The sequence below is a fragment of the Symphalangus syndactylus genome, chromosome 11 (genome assembly GCF_028878055.3).
Source record: "Symphalangus syndactylus isolate Jambi chromosome 11, NHGRI_mSymSyn1-v2.1_pri, whole genome shotgun sequence".
Classification (NCBI taxonomy): Eukaryota; Metazoa; Chordata; class Mammalia; order Primates; family Hylobatidae; genus Symphalangus; species Symphalangus syndactylus.
This window is the reverse complement of record NC_072433.2, coordinates 13,741,201-13,761,902: the sequence shown is the minus strand read 5'-3', so window position 1 is coordinate 13,761,902 and position 20,702 is coordinate 13,741,201. Positions and strand designations below refer to the sequence as shown.

General features: G+C 40.5%; 1 protein-coding gene across 16 annotated transcripts in view; it reads left to right on the top strand.

Moving 5' to 3' along the window:
• Nucleotides 1–20,702, top strand: part of SULF1 (sulfatase 1) — a 191,385-nt gene that overhangs the window by 19,478 nt on the left and 151,205 nt on the right. For 7 of the 16 annotated variants that reach the window (XM_055298992.2, XM_055299002.2, XM_055298995.1 and 4 more), the window contains exon 2: nt 14,891–14,985. The gene's annotated coding sequence lies outside the window, so the exon portion shown is untranslated. Of the gene's footprint in view, nt 1–5,895; nt 6,189–8,797; nt 8,960–14,890; nt 14,986–20,702 lie in introns of those variants that run through there. The other 9 variants (XM_055299000.1, XM_055298999.1, XM_055299010.1 and 6 more) reach the window with 5 other exon arrangements.

The window sequence follows — 20,702 nt, the reverse complement described above, 5'->3', positions numbered from 1 at the left end:
CTCAAAAGAAAGTTCTATATAAATGCTAAACAGAAAAACCCAGTCATTAATTACATGGAGGCAGTTTACATTTTCCTGCAATTTACACCTTTTTTTTTCCAGACTAATTAAATTTCCTACGCTGGTAAAGTGCTTCTTCCCACAGTTTACTAGGGTTTTTGGTAAAGAGCTAAAAGAAGGTTTGCTGTGAAGCTGGCGAGGAAGAGAAGACTGAGATTCCAATAAAAACTTGTTAACTGGCGTGCAACACCGTGCCTATTAAGAGTAGAACAACTCTCCTACAGAATACACAGCCGAGTCTATACATTGCTTGTTAAGTACTGGCCCAAGTGCTCATGTCTCAGACTTGTCCCTTGGACCCATGCCCAAGCCAGCCCTGAGAGGGTTGGAGCAACTCCCCCGCCCCTGCAGAAAACACTACTGGTTATTTAGAATCTAGGGCATCACAATGAACATGCCTCAGTATTTTCATAAGGTATTACTACTGTTGTTCTGAAAAAGCAAGGCATGCGCGCACTTACTTAATATGTTCTTTGTTGATTTACACGTCCTTGATTTTTAAATCACTTCCAGAAATTCTTAGTAAATGGGAAAAGAATTTCTCAAATAAATATGTTATCTTTTCCTCCAACAGAATGCCAGATCACTTCTTGAAAGATCGTTTCCAGATTCTTCTTCAGTTCAAACTGATTTTCACAAACTTGAATCTGCACGCCATAATTAGGAAGCTACTGTAGGCCAATTTATTCGGTTAATTTGCATCAGTCTAAATAATTTTTCCTGACAGATTACTTCCGTTCTAAGTACCAAGTACTTTTTAATCCTAGTCAGGTTATTGCTAAGGATAAATGATTTCACATTTCTCATAAAGATGCCTGTCATTAAGAATATTAACACAAATTCCTTCCCCTTGAATAGAAATGAGCTGTCATTTTAGCAATGTTGCTGTGTCAGCCTTTCTATTGTCAAACACAACAAATGATGGGAAAATCAATTTACTCTTTAGAATTAGTCAAGTGAGGAATCCTTTGAAGTGGGGGTGCAGAGTTTCGCCTGAATTCTATAATCACGTAACAGCGAATACTGTATGTATGTTGGTAAAATGTTGTGAAATTTAATGAGGACTATTTGTTGCCATAAGACCTTCCAGACAGAATCTATCTCTGAAAAAGAATTCCCCACTCCTAAAATAGAGGTCTGATGAGCAACAGATGTGGTTTAAATGAACCCTTGTTCAACTGAACCAAGAATATATTGTGATCTGTATGAGGCACAATTCAGAAGAGAGGGGAGGTGGCTACAGCACAGCCTCAGGGTTGAGTTTGGTTGTGGGGTTTAAACATATTTATTTATTTCATAAAGTTTCTCTCATAAGGCACAATGCAAATGAGCTTTTAATTAATACAATCTAATGTTCAGAGGATGGTCTTCATGCTGTTTATAAAAGAATTTACATTTTTATTTTGTAGTCTAAGAACATGTGTTGAAAAGCATGTCAGTGAGTAGCCATAACCTTCAGAGTGATCTATGTCCTGGCAATGATTTGTAAGTTCCACAACTCAGTTTCTCCACCCATAAAGAGAAGATTAGATCGTTGTTCAAGAATGACAACTATTTAATATTTGGAAATGACTAAATAATGAAGTGCCTGGATTCTATAGAAATGCCGAGGAGAAAAGAAGATTAATTTCAAACTGAAGTCTAGTGCAAACATGACCTTCCTATTGTAAATCTCATGAATAGGAAAAGAAATAACATCTAAAGCTTTGTTTCTAGGGCTGAGACTCTGGAAATATATTAATTTTAGGTTGTTTCTGATGGCCAAAAAAAAGGATGTTTATTACAATCTCTTGCCTGTGGAGATGAGAAAAAATTCTTCCTGCTACATTTTACTGAAATAATTCAGTTAGCAAAGATTTAAATGACAAGAATAGAAGGGTCATCTTTTTGTCCCTTTGCCTCTAGGCAGGACTATAGTTAAACCGTCTCAGGAAAGAGAAGAGTGCTGTGGCTCCCAAAACTCTCCAGGTGAGAATGATAAAAATTAAAGAGAGCAAGTGAGGAAACTCAGGGGCCCTGAAATTAATAAAGGCCAGTTCCAGCTCACATCGTTTCAGTTAAAATTTATTTCTATTTGGAAATAGCCTAACAGCAAAACTCCAACGGATGGGCTGTTTGGCACTAGTTCTCGGCGAAAATTCCATTTAGTATTACTACTAATGTCTGATTATTTTTTATTCACCTCCTCTTCACCCTGTTGGTGAGGGAGGGAGTCCATCCTAGGGATCTGGGGATGGCCAAATACACGGCACCCAACAGTGGACAGATGAGAGCCACAGCAGCTTAAGAGTCACATAAACTCACAGCCCAGGGAAGGAGGATAACACATACCACGCAAGGCACACGGGGGTTGCACCGGGAACAGAGTGGACAAGCAGAGGCTGCGGGAGGCAGTAGTAACAAGAGAATGCGGTGCCCTCAGGCTCCCCGGGGAAGGTGTAATTGGCTTGTTTGAATAATTGTGTGGGCTGGTAAGGAAGTAAAACCCATTAGGTTGAAGACCTGGTGGAGTGAGGCTGGCCCAGCTGACAGAGGAATGAGCCAGGTGGGCATCCATTCTTGCTGGAGGGGACATATCTATGAAAGCAGGAGAGCTCACAGCTAGGCCTTGGGGGGTCCTGGTGAGGCTCAAAGATAATAAATACCAAGGTAGCACGTGAGATTTTAGGCCTTACAAGCCGATCCATACAAACTATACCGACTTATATGAGACTCATGTTCCCTTGACCATGCCTGATCTCTCTAAGGTCTTTTCCACACCTATTTTGTCTCACAGGAAAAGAGCCACTTTTGACTAGATTGATAAAATGGGAGTTTAAGCAGTTTTTCTAGCAGGAGGACTCTCAGGCCAAGACCATGTAATTAGCTAAATGACTCATGCAGAAGTATCCTACACTCCTCCCTTTGGTTTGAATGAAAGAGAATAGGAGAGCCCTAAATCATCCAGACAAATTTCATCTTTAACTCTTTACTTAATTTTAGTCTGTCACAAGGTAAATGTTGACAAACTTTAAACTTACAGCCAGAGGGCTAAAAAAAAAAAAAAAAAAAAAAGTCTAGCTTGCCATTGTGGCTGTATTTCCGCCTTCCATTTTTCTTTTTTTCTCTTTTTTTTTTTTTTTTTTTGAGACAGAGTCTTGCTCTGTCGCCCAGGCTGGAGTGCAGTGGCGCGATCTCGGCTCACTGCAAGCTCCACCTCCCGGGTTCACGCCATTCTCCTGCCTCAGCCTCCCAAGTAGCTGGGACTACAGGTGCCCACCACCACGCCCGGCTAATTTTTTGTATTTTTAGTAGAGACAGAGTTTCACCATGTTAGCCAGGATGGTCTCCATCTCCTGACCTTGTGATCCGCCCTCCTCAGCCTCCCAAAGCACTGGCATTATAGGCGTGAGACACCATGCATGGCTATACTCTTTAATGAGGAAGTTAAACAAGAGTTTTAAAATATTTTTTTTAGCAGCAAAACCATTGTCTCAAAGTCTAAAGTCACTCTATAAAACAGATGGAAATAATATTTCTCCGTTTGAATCCAATTGAGTAAAGTCCAAGCCAGATTGCCTGGCCTCCCTCACGTTCGTCCGCTTCCTGCACACTGCCAAGTTTCCTGAAGTACCCCTTGAAAGCCTAAAGCTTCTTGGAACCCAGTTTGAAAACCACCAGATGAGATAATATCTCAGGTTTCTTCCAGCTTTCAGTAGAATAGAAAAGTCATTGACTATGGAGTCAGACAGACCTAGATTCAAATCCTAGTTCTGTTACTTTCTAAGCTGTATGACCAGACTCAATTTACCCATCTGTAAAGCAAAAATAAAAATAGCTCTGCTAGGTTAAAAAGACGTGTAAAGCATCTAGGCCAGTTCCTGAAACCCAAGAGGGATTCATAAATAGTAGCTATAATAAAGGTTATGGTCCTCACCTGAGCATAACAAAATAAGAGATGATTGTACACTTGAACTACAAATTTGCAGTAAAATCGCTGTCATTCCTGAAGCTGAATCCTCAGGAACTTGAGGCCAAAATTCTTTAAAACCTGAATTGGTTTTGATTGTTCCAAATTAGTGTAGGGGGAAAAGTTCTTCTAATTCACCGAACAATCTGTATGCGTGGAGAGCATGTACTGCATAGACACACCCCAAGTCTCTTAAATGACACTACAGTCGATCCAGCTAGCACAGGTGGAATTTGAAGCATGTTACTTTTACCAAAAAATAACAGGGGAAATGTCATTAAGAACACTTTAATACAAAGCCACAAGAAATTCAGTATCTGACAGCTTGTGTTCTATATTTCACCCCATATCATAAAACAATTCACCGGAGAGCAGTTCATTTGCTGAGCTGCTGTTGTGATAGCACATATTTCAATAGTGGAGGAGTTCCCCCATAAAATCAGTCCCAGAAGCCAGTGATGTCTGAAAAATCTCACCTTTGGAGAATTTTCCTGGCATTCTGTAAAGGAAGTTCCACTTACAGGTCCTCTAATGTGCAGTAGCAAAGGATCAACAGATGCCAACACTCCTGTTTGCCTCATGAATTTACGTCCTAAAGTAAGCTGACTTGAGTGAAGTTTAGAGACTCCCCTCCAAGTTTTAGAAAAGCTTTCTTTTTTAACTTATGCAAATTTACAAACCCTCATGAACCTATTGCATATATCTGACAACCATCCACATTTTAGTACCATGTGGTGGCTCTCACCTATGCCCATATAGCTGGTGACAATGCAGGTAAGATCTGGTCAGCTGTCAGTTTCATTCAATGAATACTCACTAAGCACCTGCTTTATGCGGGGCCCTGTCCTGGGCCACCAGGGAGAACAACGCAAGGTTCCAAACCTATGGAGACAGACAATGCATGCGGAATGACAACAGAGAAACAGAGTCACGGGGAGAAAAGAGGGGAAATTGGGGAAGGCTTTTGTGGGGGAGGCGGGATTTGAACTGAGCCTTGAAGGAAGTGGGTGTGAGGATGGGGGTGAGTAAAGATGGGAAATGGAGAATTGAAAGGCCGTCTTTAGAGAATGATTCACATTCTAATGTGCTGGGGAGTAGGTGAGGCGGGAGGGCGGGATGGGAAGCGGGAAATTAGTGTGGAGACAGAAATTGTGGGCTTTGAGTGCCAGGATGAGGAATTTCTTCGGCGTGTTGGGAAGCAGTGGCAGGCGCAGGACAGAATAATAATAATTTAAAGAAAATATGAGTAGCAAGTTGTGGGAGGGGGGAGGGAAGCTTGGTGATCAGAATAATCAGAGCTTTCTCAGTGGACTCAGGCTCAGTGGAAAGAGCGCTCTGGTTCCGTTTATTGCTCCCACAGAGAGGAGAGAAGAGACCCAGAGAAGTTGAAAATTAGAGGGGTCGACAGGGCACAGGGACCTCCTGGCCAACCATCCTTAGGAAAATAAGAGACCAGGAATAAAGAGAACCAGCAGAAGCACCTGGTCTGAGTCTAAGAAACATGAGTGTTTACTGAGCACTCGGTCTCTGGAACGCCTGGCTTTCCAAATACCACATCTTCCCATCCACTCCATCCTGCCACAGGCAGCTACTGTGCCGGGTGCTCAGGGAGCCGGAACCGCATGCCTGGAAACCCCGAGCCCCTGCCCGCCGCCGTCCAAGCCGGCCGGCTGCAGCGCAGTTTGTTTGCCGAGGTTTGCATGCACATATTGAGTTGCCCTTTTTTTTTCCCCCAGTCTTTTTAGCCGTGTCCCGAAATTCACCCCTAGTGTAACTTCTGCCTCTGCTCCTCCTCTTCTTGGAACTGCCTTTTGTTTGTCTGGCAGCGTTGGTTCTATGGGGGTGTGTGATGATAATAATACGCGGGCTTATATAACCGTCTTCATCTTGCGAGCACTTCGCAGACCGTCGCTAATGAATCTTGGGGCCGGTGTCTGGCCGCGGCGGCTTGATCGGCAACTAGGAAACCCCAGGCGCAGAGGCCAGGAGCCAGGGCAGCGAGGATCAGAGGCCGGGCCTTCCTGGCTGCCGGCGCTCCTCGGAGGTCAGGGCAGATAAGGAACATGACTCTCCCCCTCCGGAGGAGGAAGGAAGTTCCGCTGCCACCTTATCTCTGCTCCTCTGCCTCCTCCCTGTTCCCAGAGCTTTTTCTCTAGAGAAGATTTTGAAGGCGGCTTTTGTAAGTATCGTGCTCTGCTTTTACTTTAAAAAGAAAGAAGACAAACTTTCCTTCCTGTCCCTGTCCTTTTCGTATTATTTATTCATTATTCATCATATTATTATTCATTAGATTCTCAGATAATGGAAGGTATGTTTCTGGCCAAAGTACTCCACCCAAATTTGGTCCCTTGTAATGATAATAAGAGCGGAAAGAGGTTTCTGTTGATAATTAATTCACTTAACAAAATAGTACCCAGGCGAGGTGCTGAAATTGGCCACTTTCACAGCACTCTGGTGATGTCTGGCTGTTGATACACACACACACACACACACACACACACACACACACACACACACCTTTTTGCCCTTAAGAGGAGCCCTAGTTAGTCACCTGGCTTGTTAGACTAGGAGAAATGTTGCCACTTCGGTCTTCAGTTTCTCTGCCTTGGGTACTCACAATTTCAATCAGTTGTAATTGTTGAAAGTTTCTTTTCACACTACGAAATAAATCCCATCTTTCAGTGCAGGCTTGAAACTTGCACTGGTTTTGGTGAACTGTACAAAACACTGTAGCTATAGTGGACATGTGAATTTTTATTAAATTTTTCACTGCATAACTGAAGCTTCTAATATTAAAGAAACATGGACACTAACTTTTTAAGCACAGGCAAAACTCAAAGCCCTGTTATCAAACTATGTTTCTGTAAAGAGTGCTGAATTAACAGAGTACTCTTCTCAGAGATTATGCTCACTGCTTTGAGAAACGGCTTTTCAACAAGAGGTGAATTTAAAATTCTAGAATAACATGAAGAAAGATACAACTTCTGAATACTTAGCAACTATGACTTGCTATTTGAACAAGCCAAAAAACAAAGGGTCTATTTTGGGCAATTGTACAATTTGCATTTATAAAACCATGATTATAACTTGGTATGCTATGAGATACAGAGATTTATTGTTTTAATAAGATTTCAGGTAAGAAAACTAAGAACTATAAATTGGTAATAATGTAGAAAAGCAAGACCTCTCACTTTTAATGCTGTGAGTGCTGTGATTCATTCATAAGCCTTTCTCATCTTTACCTCTAGATGAATGGATGTGAAAACCATGTATGTGTGTATATGTTAGTGTGTATATGTGTATTTAATTATCTTAAATTCTTACATTTGTTGTATCTATCTAGTGCTCAGTATGTTATATGATAGTATAACATCCAAAATGGATCAAGTGGAGAAATTTACTTCACATTAACTTTCAGATTACAATATTTATTCATTATTTATTAACACACATGGGAAATATTATAAAATTGTGTCTTTTTTAAGATTCTTTTTAAATGATATTTTCCCTTTGAATTCTCTGTGGCTCCCATGAAATTCTAAGGTATAATTAAAGTCAAAAATAAGACTGGATTCTAGTTGCTTTTACCCCTAAATTTAAAAGTGGTATTTCAACACTAAATTCTACATTTTACCTAATTTGATTACAAAGATGAACCACAGAATCTCAGCATTAGCCTCAAAGGCAAACTCAATCATAATAGAAAGATCACAAGCTTTGATGAGATCTGGATTTGAGGCTTAGTTTGGTCAAACTGAATTAACTGAGCATGATGACACACACCTGTAGTCTTAGCTACTCCGGGGACTGAGGCAAGAGGATCGCTTGAGCCTAGGAGGTGGAGGCTAGAGTGAGTTGTGTTTGTGCCACTGCACCCCAGCCTGGGTGACAAAGTGAGGTCCTGTCTCAAAGAAAAAAAAAGAGAGAGACTATTGTAGTGTTCCAGTGAGAACTGCTGGGGGCACTGAGCAGTGTAGGTGGACAATAAGGCACAGATTCCAGAGATATTTAGAAGGTAGAACATTCTTGACTCAGGACTGGATGAAGGGAATGGAGGAAAAGGAAACTTTTATAATATTAGTTTTGGGCCTGGGCAATGGGGTAGTTGTAATAGAATACCACAAAACAAGAGGAGGCACTGGTTTATAGAAGAAAATTGAGTTAGTTGGAGTAATAGCAGGTTGAGATATCACTAAGAGGTTAGACTGCAACACTGAGTAAAAATAAAAAGCAATTCTTTTAAGTATAAAATTATCATCTGGATGTGGTGGCATGTGTCTGTAGTCCCAGCTACTCAGAAAGCTGAAGCCTCCTTATCTCGTGAGCCCAGAGGTTCAAGGCTATGGTGCACTATAATCAAACTTGTGAATAGCCACTGCACTCCAGCCTGAGCAACATAGTGAGACCCTGGCTCTTTAAAAAAAAAAAAAAGCTACATTTTTGTCTTTGAAATTTTGAGGAGATACATGAAGACTGAGCTCTCCCTATTATGTTCTAATGCCCCCCAAGAAATGGCCACTATCTGGACTCAATGAAATCAGAGCTTTAATCTTGTGTCCCTGCTGCCAAATGAATTTTTTTCTCATTAACTTTTCAATAGGAAGCCCATGTCTAGGGCAGTCATGCCTGTAGCTATGTGTGCCCTCAAAGAGAGTAATTTTTACTTCTTCAGAGACTTCAGAAATGAGCAGAGACTAAAGATCTATGAGCCAGTAGAATACTTATTCATAAAAAGCACATATACATGAAGAAGTAATACTTATCAAAAACAAGCCCTTTCCTTAACAGGGATTTTTCACTTCTCTTGAACGAGGAACTCACTCAGAGACTAACACAAAGGAAGTAATGTCTTACCTGGTCATTATTTAGTCTACAATAATTTCATCCTTCTTCAATGTGACCCGTAAATTCTTCCCATACTCTTGAACAGAGCATAATTGGAATGGAGAGGTGGGTAACATTTGCGAATTTTTTAAAGATGACAACTGGAAGAATTTTAACATTTTGAATGAATAGAAATCAATCTGATTAGCAGGCAGGAAGCTGTGACTTTTTAAATCTTGAGGTCTGATTACTTGATAACCCTGGTTTTCTTATACCCTTTCACCCTTTCTGTGCTCAGCACTTAATCTTCTAGGCAAAGCCTCTATCGGATTTCCTGGATTTCAGAGCTCTTACCCTACCTGAGCACTTCAGAGCAAATGCCATTTCTTATAAAAAGGGCTTAGTCCCAGACTTTATGGCTAGTCTTGCAAAGTGGTATAATATTTCTTTCTGGTAGGTGAACTGTATCAACACATCTAAAAACAGATTTAAAAAGCTATTTCCACCTCTAAATATAAAGAGCCTTACCACTTATTAGAAAGATAACATTTGATAACAATCTGAATTTCTTCCACTTCTGATGGCTCACTTAATTCACCAAACTTTGGAAATCATCTTTGACTTTTGAAGTGGTGAAAAACATTTCTATTTTTGCTAAAATGCTTTTGCCATAAAAAAAGAAGTGTCCCAAAAAGGAACCGTTAACATCTCAGCTATGCAAAATAATCACCAAATACATACTTTTGAATAAGATGACTTTGCATCATGGAAAAGTTCATTATTTAAGGAAGGAGCAAGATGTATTTGGGGAAATTCCCATTAGCACAATTGAAGTATGAAGACTATACTGAGCTTCCATATATGGTGCTGGTCATTCCACATTTAGGTTACTCAAGCCATTTAAACTTGGCTTCATAAGCAAGTGCTACACCCTCACAATCTTTTTAGGTTAGCTGACATAATGATTTACTCCCAGCTGGGTGCTGCCTGAGCCACTGTGCTTTGCCTCTGCAGCGTTTGAAGAGTGGATAGTTCGCAGCTGTGAAGTTCCCCAGACACCTGAGTCCAAACTGTTGCTGGATTTTGCTTCTTTCTATGCTCCATGGAAAGCTGGAAGCTCCTCAACTTTCTCTTGGGTTTGGCTTCCTGTTCACATGTTTTCTGGCCCCATGTCAATTGTGTATGAAGTAAGTCCCACATGCGTGCACCATCCACGATGGCAAGATTTGTGTGGTTCAGCATAAGTTTTCTAATGAGCACACTTTGGACCTTCCAACAACCCTTTAAGAAAAGCAGTTTGGAACCAGTTATTACTTTCCAAGGAGACAGAAGCTAAAACAGAATGTTCCTTTCTTTTTTTTTTTTTTTTTTTGAGACAGAGTCTTGATCTGTCACCCAGGCTGGAGTGCCGTGGCACAATCTCAGCTCATTGCAACCTCTGTCTCCTGGATTCAAGCAATTCTCCTGCCTCGGCCTCCTGAGTAGCTGGGATTACAGGCACCTGCCACCATGCCTGGCTAATTTTTATATTTTTAGTAGAGACCGGGTTTCACCACGTTGGTCAGGCTGGTCTCAAACTCCTGACTTCATGATCCACCCACCTCACCCTTCCAAAGTGCTGGGATTACAGGCGTGAGCCACCAGGCCCGGCCCAGAATGTTCTTAAGCAACAAGACTAAAGCCACTTTTAAGAGACAATTAAAGGACAACTGCATAGGAAAAATGAACATTTACCTTACACATCTGTCTAAATGTGTGTATGTGTAAAGTATACAAAAATGCCTCCAATTCACAGTTTAAAAATATCAGTTACTGTTTCAGCATTTTGCTACTGATGAATGGTGCTAGTGTTTTCCACTAAGGACTGTTATTTTAATGACATTTCTCTGCAGTAAAATTTGATGAGTTTACAAAGTTTCAGAGCCAGGAAATGCAGCTTGATTTCTGAACAATGGAGACAACCAAGAGAGTTAAGTTCAATCATCTAGTTGCTTTATAGCATGGATTCCTAAGTGCTAATTGCAGTAACACACTGACACAGAGAGCGAAGCCAAACCAAACTCTTAAAGTACAGCTGTTAAACTATCAAGCTTAACTTCCCAATATATTCTCAACAGGTGAAATTCTGGCACACCCCCACACTTATTTGAAGGTGGTAATGTCAGATTAATCGCCATACGTGCCAATATTTTATAGAATTTTAGAGTAAGAAGAGATATTGGAGGTCTTCCAGTTTTACCTTATCCTTTCATTATAGGAACAGAAAAACTGAGACTCATGAGTGCTCTCTCTGTCTCTCTCTCTCTACACACACACAAACACACACACAAACACACACACATCAGAGTTGTACTGAGTCATGACTTACAGAAAACATCCTAAGTCTGACTTAAGCAAAAGAAAGGGACACAATGACCCACAGCTAGGCCCCTGGTTTCCTGGTCCTTTCAAGTTTTTGTGGCCAGCTTCAGCACTGTGGGCTGACAATTTGTTATTGCTTGAGAAAACATTCAGAGTCTTGGAGTCTATATTTTTAACCAAAACTTAAATAAACCCAAAAACAAACCAAGGATCCATCGGTGACTCAGATCCTGACTGTCCTTTACAGTGAGGCTCAGCCACCTTCCAATAGTTACTGGGGCCACACTGTGATGCCATAAGATGGAGACAAAGCCCAAGACAAAACCCTCACTCTGAGGGATCCTGAAACCTGACCAGAGAGATGAGACCATCCTGCATGCAGGCCATAGAGATGGTAGTCGAGACTGTATAACTAAGTGCCACACTATGTGGCACAGGTTTTAAGTGTTATGAGTTCTAGTGACAGGGATTAATGAAAATCGAGGCTGTCAGAAAATGAGATTTTAGCTCATCCCAGAGGGGAGCTTAGAGTTTTAATATGTGGAAGAGAGAAAAGTGGACTTTTCCAGATAAAGAACAGAGGAGTGAAAGCAGGGAGAGGACTGTTTATGGGTGGGACCCTGAAGAAGCTGGCCTCAGGAAACATTTCTCCACCCACGCAATGGATCATGGAGCTCCAGTACAGACTTACATTATTTATTTTGAGACAGAGTCTTACTTTATTACCCAGGTTGGAGTGCAGTGGCACAATCTTGGCTCACTGCAGCCTTGACTTCCTGGGCTCAAGCCATCCTCCCACCTAAGCCTCCCTAGTAGCTGGGATCACAGGCATGTGCAACCATGCCCAGCTAATATTTGTATTTTTAGTAGAGACAGGGTTTCACAATGTTGCCCAGGCTGGTCTCAAACTCCTGACCTCAAGCAATCTGCCCGCCTCGGCCTCCCAAACTGCTGGGATTACAAGCACGAGCCACTGCAACAGGTCCCAGACTTACATTATTATCTATTAAAATGTTACTGAAATATGTACCCAAAAAGCTATGTATAAGTTGCTTTATGTTTATATAGCTATAAATACACATTAACATAATTCTATTTATACTATTAAAATTTCAAAATAAGTCTCTAAGGATAAACGAAACCCATACACAATAATACTCTAATTCATATTAATCCTCTTTGCCAGATGATGCTGTTTTGCTGAAACTAAAGAATAAATTTGTTTTAACAATTTCATTAATGAAATTGGAAAAAAATATTTTAACAAAAGGAATTTCTATTGCATATTAAGTATTACACCTGTTTGTAAGGAACTGTTACAAGATGGCACCTATAGAGAAGAAAGGATCCAGGCAATCAGTCTTCTGGGGTGTAGAGTTTGGAGTTGAGAACTGCGAGGGCCAAGTCATCCCATCACCCTTCTCTATTCTGGGGAACAAACAAAACTTCATATAACACAGCAGGAAGTATTTGACTCTCACGTGCATACACATATCAGCAGGAACTTAGGCTGCCTCTGTTCTTTCTTCAATAACCAATAACAATTAAATTATTATATGATTATACCACACATTATTATTATTTATTTTTTTAAAGACAGACTCTAGCTCTGTTTCCTAGACTGGAGGGCAGTGTTGTGATCATAGTTCACTGCAGCCTCAAACACCTGGGCTCAAGTAATCCCACCGCCTCAGCCTCCCAAGTAGCTGGTACTACAGGTGCACACCACCACGCCCAGCTAGTTTTTAAATTTTTTGGTTGAGATGAGGATCCCACTGTGTTGCCCAGGCTGGTCTTGAACTCCTGGCCTCAAGCAATCCTCCCATCTCAGCCTCCCAAAGTGCTGGGATTACAGGCATGAGCCACCTCACCTGGCCTACACATTATCATTTTAATGATGAGAAATCAAAGTCTACATTTATAAAATTTAAGAAAATTCTGGTCTCATTTCATGAAAATGTCTTTTGATTGCAAATATGCAATGAAGGTTGTATCTTTATTACTGGTCTAAAAAAAATCAATCCAAGTAATAATGATTGCCGATGTTTACTGAACCCTTATTTTGTGCTAGGCAAGTTTTTCACATGAATGTTTTCATGTAATCCTCACATCAACCCTATGGGGTAGATACCATTTTAAATTCCCATTTGTCGGAGGAGAATACTCAGGCATAGAGAAATTAAGTAATGTGCTCAAGGCCACATAGCCAGTGAATGCCGTAGCCTGGTATTCCGGCATCTCATTCCAGACTCGGCTGCCTGGTAGCATATTCAGAACAGTCTCAGAAAAGGTATTCTTTCGACATCAGAGTGTGCCAGCCTAACCACAGCCAGATACTTTCGACATCACATTCAGATGTAAACTTTCACCACTGTAGGAGGTCATGAGGTGCACATACAGTTATAAGCACAAACATGTATATGTCCTCTCAGAACATATTTTACAAGTGGACATCCGCATGATGCTTCTAATAATTTGTGATACCGGCACTATGGAGACAGGATGGAAAAGTTCTCCTAGAACTCCCCAACCCCCAGGAGGAGAAGCACAGTGAAGCAAGTGATCTAGAGGCCTAATGGGTGAGGTGGGCCATATTGCAGAGGGTGGCATAAAACTAGCAACGGCGGAGTTTCACTGCTGTTTGAAGTGGAAAGAGGGGTGATGAGAGTGGTGTGGGAGGAAAGTGAATCCTGCAGCACCAGGCCAGCTCCAAGGAGGCACTGCTGCAGCAATCTTGTGGTAGGAGTGATCCATCCCGAGCAAAGCAAAGGACCTGGGGCTTAACCTGACTCGCCAAGGCCAGCTCAGGATGAAAAGAGATTCCAGGCCTATGGAGGGAAAAAATCTGCACCCATTACCTCTGAGATCCCCCCATATGTATACCAAGGTACAATTGTAGTCACCAGTGGAAAAGTATGAAGACTCTAAATGAACTGCTTTATTAAACATTAATATTTACATGGGCATGATTAATATTTTTTAAATGTAAAGGAAATTCTGAGTTGTTAAATAAGATGTCTCATTTCCCTGTTCTATCTTATATTATGTTCTCTTTTATATCATATGCACGTTTACATACAGTGTGTATATGTCAGAATGTTCATGGCAGCAAGATTGCTTCATCTGATACTTAAAATATTAAAATGGGTGTTTACTCTTATTCAAAGTGTTCAAATTTATTTTAATCACTTACATTTTTCAGCTGTTAAAAATGTGGAATATAAACAAATCTAACCACTTGGAAATGCTTACTTTGCTACTCCTCAAATAATAGCTTGCTGCAACTTTAAAAGATTCTATGATTCAGCACGTTTTCCTTTAAAATGGGTCTCCCAACCTGAAATTAGACAGCACTCAACCTTTAAACTTGGAACACTTTGTAAACTTTTAAAAGGAAATTCTTCTTTAATGTTTCTATGAAATCCAGTCAAAGAATGATATGAAATGAATCTAATGGAAAGTCTTTTCATCGTTGGAGAAGCGGTCAAAATAGAAACTTCTACAAAAGGACCGAATCACCCACAATGCTTCAAAGACTCTTGCGAGTGATTGTAAGAAAATCGGTCTGGAAGAAATTTAGAGAATATTGTTCCTAATGATCACCCCCTTTGAGGCCGTGAAAGGGCAACATCTGAAAGATGAGAGGAATTGCTGATAAAACGTAACTGATGGCACTTTTGTTCTCTTCCACCATAGGTGCTGACGGCCACCCACCATCATCTAAAGAAGATAAACTTGGCAAATGACATGCAGGTTCTTCAAGGCAGAATAATTGCAGAAAATCTTCAAAGGTACTCATCAAATTTTTATCTCTAGCTTAAACCAAGGGCCACCTGGGTACTCTATGTCACTTGAAGAGGGGAACATTTCACGGATGGGGAATTGTTAAGAACTGGCAGAAACTGAAAAGTCAATGGTCCTCTACCTTCCCATCACATTTTCATTCTTGTTGGCTGAGAGAGCTAAAAGGGGCCTTCCACGTGGCAGAGCCATGTCACGAAATCAGTCCTAAAAAATGTCGGAAGAACCATCTGAAAAATGGGAATCTAAACAATCATATGACTATTGACATATTATGAGCTGCTCAGGAAGGAAGCTCAGGGGAATTAGGGGGCAGTGTGGTAGGCCTGCCATGCACAGTCATCCACAACATACTCCACAGTGTCAGGAGTGAAGGCTGTACAGATATCTGATTTATTCACAGCTCGTCCTCACAGTTTCTTTCCTTGGCCAGATAAACATTAGTGCCAAGAGCTTTCATGGAGCCGGGGAGAGTTGTGGCAACCCATCTCAGCAATTTCACCTTGGTGGCAAAAACATTGCTAGGGGTTGGGTTCATATGAGGGTACAACCCCATGAGACTTTTTCAAATGTCAACTCTGAGAGTTGCTCCCCTTCACCCCTAACCAAACTAATGCAATGAAAATGTTCGGTTCCTCGCTATTTCATTAGTCACTCCAGAATCATTGCTATTTGCTTGAATTTTTTTTTTTTTTTTTTTTTTTTTTTGAGAGGGAGTCTCGCTCTGTTACCCAGGCTGGAGTGTAGTGGTATGATCTCGGCTCACTGCAACCTCCACCTCCTGGGTTCAAGCAATTCTCCTGCCTCAGCCTCCCAAGTAGCTGGGATTACAGGCACCTGCCACCACCCCCCAGCTAATTTTTGTATTTTAGCAGAGATGGGGTTTCACCATGTTGGCCAGGCTGGTCTTGAACTCCTGACCTCAAGTGATCTGCCTACCTCGGCCTCCTAAAGTGCCGGGATTACAGGCATGAGCCACCACAACCAGCGTGCTTGATTTTTATTCTAAGCCTTCTGTTGGCTCAAGTTGGCTTGGAATAAGTCCTGTAATCACCAAAACTTTCATGAACCTCACCCAAAAAGCAACGTCTTCAAGTCTGGCCCGAATTTCAGGTTTGCCTTTTCAGGGTTGTTTTATCCAGCTTCTCTAATACTTACGGAATTAAACATTTTTGCCTTCATTCTACAAGTTATACATGAAGAAAGTGAATGGTTCAAAGTGTATGGGAGACAGGTTAGTTCTTTGACATAAAGTTATAAGCATCAGCAGTTTTTCTAGAATTCTTGGAGCTTTGTCTGAAGATGGCATGGGGTATTAACCCCCATGGCTGATTACAACACTGTATCAGATGCTTGTCATAAACGAGCCAAATCCACAGTAAGAGAAGATAAGTTGAAAGTTAGGTCTCCTTACTTCAGAGCTCTAACATGAGAAGGAAATATTCTAAAACAGAAACTTCAAAAGATAAATGTTTAATAATTCAATGGACAAGTTCATTGAATAAGTAGTAAGTTCAATGAACAGAACTGGAACTTCTCAAGAGTTATTTATCTTCTTGAGTCATATTGTGAACATTTTCTTTGTGAAACTCTAGCCTGATGCATCAATTTTTATGTTGGAAAAAACAAGGTTCGCCTTCAGTGCCATACCATTCAAAATTAACCATAGAAGAGACTGGAAAACCCCTGATACTATGAGAGCACCCTTCATCTTCTGAAGAGGTCCCTGAGGACCTGATTTCTCAAAGTATCTTTCTTAGTTTCTCTTGTGCTATGAAGAGGCCACTTTTCTTTCTTTCTTTTTTTTGTTTTTCAAAATGAACAGAGTCTTCCTCTGTTGCCAGGCTGGAGTGCAGTGGCACGATCTTGGCTCACTGCAACCTCCGACCCCTGGGTTCAAGCGATTCTCCTGCCTCAGCCTCCCAAGTAGCTGGAAATACAGGCACGTGCCACCACGCCTGGCTAATTTTTGTATTTTTAGTAGTGACGGGGTTTCACCATGTTGGCCAGGATGGTCTCGATCTCTTGACCTCATGATCTGCCAGCCTCGGCCTCCCAAAGTGCTGGGATTACAGGCATGAGCCACTGCACCCAGCCACCTGGGTTGCCTCTCTGCTCATATCATTTGGGTATAAAGTTCTTTCATTTAATATTCAGAACTGCTTACCTGTAGCTCATTGAACTTGGCATCACCTCTAAATTACATAACCGAAGAGAAAGTACAAGAAGATATTATAAGCAAATCTCAGAAGCTGCCCAAGCATTTCCTGTCTTTCAGATTGCCAGATTGTCCCTTGTTCCAAGGAGAGATAGGTTGTATTCACATATGAGAAGACACCAAAAGGACAATTAAATTTCACAGCTTGGGGGAGATTTTGAGGGTTCTCATCAAAAATGTTCACACCTGTGGAACAGATTGCTTTTGTGTATGTGTGTGAAGCCTGGTTTTCAGCTTAAAATACACCTGCCAAAATATGAACGGCCTTTATTGTACCTTCTGGACACTAATATTGCACTGTTGGACAAGGTTTGGTGCACACAGATGGGATAACTTAGAACAGCAACTATGTTGTTTTTGAGAAAATTAAGACTTTTCCTAGCCTTGTTAATGCCTATTTGGGATGGAAAATTTTATAATAAGGATGCCTTAGCTGTGCCTGGCACTTTATTTTTAATATTATTTTAATTATTAAGTTAAATTTAGTACATTCATTTAAATGTAGGTGGTTCTTAAAATTGCCCATAGACTATAACAGTAAACTAAACCTTTTCAAGGAATCAATATCAGATGTGGACCCTAAAAATTATCCTTGTCTTGCTTTAAGTGCATATTGGATACCAAGACAATGATAATTTATCTTGCTGCAGAATATAGAGACCTGTATTTGGGGGTGCTAAAAAGTAGACTCTTTTCCTGTGTGATCACCCTTACATATTTTGAAACATTTCTCATTGAAGAGGACAATTTATTACACAGAATATCGACTCATTTAAAATTAGGTATTTGTTGTAAAAACCATATAACAGTTGCTTAAGAGTTTTTTTTTTTAAATCACACACTTAACCTAAATCAATTGGTCTTTTCTGTATAAATATATATTAAGTGGAATCATAGAAAATTGCTTCTATTTAACTATTGTTGGCCTACAAAAGCAGTGATTTAATAGGGTACTACCTAATATTTTACAAAATTGGAAGCATGGAGAATGTACAATGTTTATTGTTTTGTTTTCACCTACCTTTGTATCAAAACGGTTCATACAGTTTCTGCATTGTCTTTTAGTTCTTTTAAATTTGTGCATTGTGTTCCATTACATGGATGTGGGACATATAAGTTACTCATGCTTTTTCTCTATAAGAGAGATAACAGTAAACACACACACACACACACACACACACACACACAATCAATACCTTCCTTCATGTAGCCATTCTGTTTATTTGCATTTTAATGATGGTTTTTAAATTGTCTTCTCCTGCACCATCCTCTTATCCCTTTGAGACTAATCACTTTCACATGTGAGACTTCAGTACAAATCTAAGTGATAAGCAAATGTTAATATGTACAAGCACACAGATTTGCACACATGTATGTACATAGCTAAATGGATCTGCTCAGACCACAGTCCTCAAAGCCAATGAGCTTATGTTTAAAGAAAATGCCAAACTCCGATTGGATGAGAAATATTGTGCCCATCAGGCTGTGCCATCTTTTGCAGGCTCCTCTCTCCTCACATCTGACTGAGACCTGTCCCAGCAGATGGCTCTGTCAGTATGCTTTGACTGCCAATAAAATTGTGCTTTGCCTGATATGGCGAGGAAGCAAACTCCAGAGATGTTGACCAACCCAAGGAAAACTCTTTGCTCTTGCCATAATGATACATTCAGGCAGGAAGTTAAGAGAAAAATAGCTCTTCCCCTGGCAAGGAAAGGAGTTTAATTATGATGAGGGTGGGGACTGGGGGACATTCACAAGTGGATATTAAGGAAAAAGAATGGGATGATGTCATTCTTTACTGAGACAGTCACTGAAATGAAATCAGGTCACACAACAATGATCTCGTTCTGTGCTCAAAAGCGCAAGTTGGTATGAGACATTACTCTGCTATGATGCTCTCAGGAAGGGCCTAAGGGGCCGTGCTCACGTGAAACTATTTCCCCAAACACCTTGAAGACAGGTCAAGAAGTGCAGAATCATTCCATCCAGTGCTGAAATGGCCCACACTGGACCAACATTTGTTTCAGATCACCATGCCACAGTTTAGGATAGAAAAAGTGTCCGGATTCTTACAACACCATGAATTCAAAGAGGCAGAATACAGCTGTTCAATCTGGTATCAGGCCAGATGTTTTAAATTGGTTCCTTTTTTGCAGGATAATTTTAAATGGCATACTGAAATTAACATGGAATATATTCCTCAGTGGAAGGTTTCAGGAAGTCACTTCCCAAGAAGAAATACTGCCTTGTATCACGGTAGAGAATTTGTAGGGCTGATTAATTCCACTTACAGAGGAAGCGTTTGATCTATGTTGATCTTGAGTCCTTAGTTCCAATGGCAAATATTCAATTTTAGGTTCCTTTTCTCAATGGTGTCCTAATTTGACCGCATTTATCTGCTTAGATTTCACAAGACTGCATCATAATTATAAATGAAGATTAGACTTTCTAAGAAGCCATTCCTGGAATAATTAAGTGGTGGGGTCAAATCCTGTTATTAAGATTCTGTCATTATTGCATTAAATAGGGCTTAAAACAAATAAGCCATTGGCTGAGGCCTTTTTTGAGGATATTTTTACTGCAGGAATATTTATAATAGGAGAATTGAAATACTATAGGCTTTTTACATTGATATCTGCAGTTTAGAGAATTTGCAAAAAAAAATTTTTTAGTAAGCCACTGGTCTTCAGGTGTACGTACATATTGAGATATGAGGTCCTTCTCTGTCTTGCAGATTACATGAAAGTGTAAAAAAAAATGGATTACGGTGGAAATTCATATTTGTTTTATGATTTTGCTCTCAAATTATTCAAGAAACTTGTGTCATAATCTGGCATGTAGGGGAAGCTGAGATGTGTATGGGACAAATATATTTGAAAACTGCTTTGGATTGTGGCCATCAGAATGAAAAGAGGCACATTTTGAAGGAGTCCTTTTTTGGCAGACACTAAAGTAAACCTCAGGGATTCCTGCTACCCTTATTTTTAAAAAGAAGGTAATTCAGCTATGGGGTTTTTGAGATAAGAAAATTATTGTTTTTATTATTTTTTGAGATGGAGTTTTGCTCTTGTTGCCCAGGCTGAAGTGCAATGGCACGATCTCAGCTCACATCAACCTCCACCTCCTGGGTTCAAGCGATTCTCCTGCCTCAGCCTCCCGAATAGCTGGGATTATAGGCATGCGCCACCACGCCCAGCTAATTTTGTATCTTTAGTAGAGACGGGATTTCTCCATGTTGATCAGGCTAGTCTCAAACTCCCAACCTCAGGTGATCCACCCACCTCGGCCTTCCAAAATGCTGGGGTTACAGGCGTGAGCCACCAGGCCCGGCCAGGTAATTATTTAAAAATAAAAAGTAACTAAAATATTTCCAAACAAATTGTCAGCACCATCAGAAGTTCTCAAGTTTCCAAGAAAGTGCTTAATGCTCTTTTCTATTTGTTTATTAGTAGCCTTTAAAGAAATCTAAGTTCATTATCTGTAGTCAGT